The sequence below is a fragment of the Marmota marmota genome, unplaced genomic scaffold (assembly GCF_001458135.2).
Source record: "Marmota marmota marmota unplaced genomic scaffold, marMar, whole genome shotgun sequence".
Lineage (NCBI taxonomy): Eukaryota > Metazoa > Chordata > Mammalia > Rodentia > Sciuridae > Marmota > Marmota marmota.
In genome coordinates this window covers 5,956,401-5,959,368 of record NW_026000076.1, presented here as the reverse complement: position 1 = coordinate 5,959,368, position 2,968 = coordinate 5,956,401, and positions in this window count along the sequence as shown.

The window sequence follows — 2,968 nt, the reverse complement described above, 5'->3', positions numbered from 1 at the left end:
TTCTTTTTTTTTTTTTTTTTGGAGTGTATCTATTTCTCAAGTAAACAACTTAGATATTTTTCCATGCCTTTTTCTTTCTGATGCAGAGTTCAGGTTAATTAATATTTTACTGCATCTGATAATGTATTATATGTTTGAAGCCTATGACTTTTCATTTTGACATTCTTGTGATTTCATATGCTGTATTCTTCAAGCAATAAAATTCTGATGTGTTTTATAAATTGTTTTTATATTTAATGATCTATAGGGAGATATCTATCACTATTTTTACTAGTTTCAGGAATGTTAGGCCCAAAAGACATTTTGGTCATTTGGTGTATTTCTTGTTTGTTTACTGTTATTTCAGAAAATGTGATTTTACTTGTGTTTTTGTAATTTACAGCAAGGCATAACAAAACTAATTAAGCAGTATTTTATTTTTAGCATTTTAAAAGTCACTGTTATATGTTGCCAGTCATTAAACTTTTTAGTCTTTGGAGACAAAAACAAAATCTTCAGAGTTTTTGAGAAATAAAATTGTCGTTTAGTAAAGATTTTTTTCCATCCCCTTGAATATCTATCTTTTTCAGCAGATTGTAAGATTGATAAGCATTGAAAAAAGGCACCAATTTTTAAAATTGCATATACCTATATACATACTGGAGAGTGCACAAATAAAGGTCTGTACAAATTAAATACATTCAGCATCAGCCCTCAGATTAAGTAGACACAGAGCATTATGAACAACCTAAAAGCACCCGGGCCCTTACCTTAATACTGTCTTCTTCTTCCTTAGAAGTAACTACTATTCTCACTTAAAATCATAGATTAGTTTTGCCTACAACACAAATTTGTTCTCATACAGTCCTAGAGATGAGAAGTCCTAAATCAGGACTTTCATTAGGTCAAAATCAAGGTATCCACAAGGTTGATTCCTTAGGATTGTGAGAGGAGAATCCTTTTTGATACTTTTTTTCAGATTCTAATGACTGCCATTACTGGGATTATAGCCCCTTCTTCCATGTGTCTGCTGATATTCCTACATCATCTTCTCATACATAGTCAGATCTTTCTTCTCTCTTACATTTATGACACTTTTTTTAACCTTGAAAGGAATTTATGGCTCCTCCAGATATTTCAGAATAATCCTCCCATCTCAAAATTCTGAATTTGATCACATGTGCAAAGTCTCTTACCATTTTAAATGATAGTCACAGGTTCTAGAGATTAGGATCTGGACATCTTTGGAGGCTATTATTTAACCTACCAAAGTGACATTGACCAATATAGTTGCATATATTTGTAGTTCTTTCATTATCTTTGCTGCATTTAGTGTTCCATTTATCCATTTCTTATTACATCCAAAATTTACTATCCATTCTATCCATACTATCTGTGATGAACATTTGAGGAATTTCCAGTTCTGGGCTATTAGGAATAGTGCTAGTGAAGAACATGTTTATACACTTTTTACTTATATGAATGGGTATATTCATATAAGTAAAAAAGGAGGGGAATTTCTGGGTCATGGGGTGTGCATATTTTTAATTATAGTATGTGCTGTTGAATTGTTTTCCTCAGTGTTTGTAAGAAGGCACCATTTTAATATGTAGCTAAACAATGAATTACCCTAATGGTCTAGGGGCCTAACAATGTTAGTGGATTTCTCAAAACACCTAAATTATATCAAATGAGTTATATTTCTACAGCAGGTCTGCTTCTATTTAATATAAGAGGAAAGTAAAAACAGAAGTATTTGTTCTTATTACTGATAGTAGTAGTATGCACTCATTAGGTTATTGCTCCTCAAATGTAATAGAAGTTTAAGGTAATTCTAAATAATAGGTTGAGTTATAAGTAGTGTGTTGAGTTGTAGAAAAATATGTGATTTAATTTTTCAGTTAGGTTTTAAAATTTTGGTTATAATCTTATTTAAATAAATATACAGATGTTTCCTCATAAAGTTCTCTAAATTATATCTGTCAAACTTATAGATGACTGTGTGACCATTAAAAAAAAGTATTCAGTCCAGATAGTATGCATAGGCACTGCCTTCTTTTGTCTTCAATTTGGATTTTTTGTTTCCTTCTCTGACCCTGGCCCCTTAGCCAGAAGTCCTGTTCTACCACACTTTCTTTTTCTTCTTACCCAGGGTCAATAAGTATCACAGGTAAGATTACCTAAAGTGAAGAGAATGACAACATTATAAGCAGCCTCTCACCAAAGTGTTACCAGTCCTTATCCAGTTTCCTCAAAATAAATGAAAAGAGAAAGTAGGGAATAAAAGGAGAAAAACTTTAACTTATGACCCGTTACTACTGTAAATCAAGAAACTTAATAAAGCCTTAGAACAGGATATCTCAACTTCAGTATTATTAGCGTTCATTATTTTGTGTGTGTGTGGGGGGGGGCTGTTTTGTACATTGTAGGGTCATTAGCAACATCCTTGGCTTAGACCCACTACATGCTAGTAGTGTAAAGGTCAGGCGAGCGTCGGAGGAAGAGACCACCAAGAGACTGTCTCATGCAACAGCAAAGGGTTTATTGGGTTCCGGCATGCTGGCGCTCAGAGCTCACTTGAATAGAGCAAAGAGCCCTGAGAACAGCTTAAGCAGAGCTTATATACTTTCCTTGGAGAGGGCAGGGAGGGAAGTTCATTGACGGGTCAGGGCGAGTGGGCGGTTTGCCTGCAACCGGGTGAGGGGATACATTCTGCAGTTTGGCAGTTGGGGACAGTGCATTCTGGGAACAAGATTAGCAAACAGTTCTCAAGATTATTAACCTTTCATTTCCCACTTCTTCTTCTGGTTACTTTTAATCATAAAAGTGATCATTGGGGGGTGTCACATTCTATGTCTGCTAGTGGGGTATATTGTTGTCTGATTACCATAAGTTTGATTTGTCCAATTTGAGCTTGGAGAAAGGAAACTACACGGTTGAGCAAACAGGGTCCTAGAGTTAGCAACAATATAAGGATTATTAAAGGACC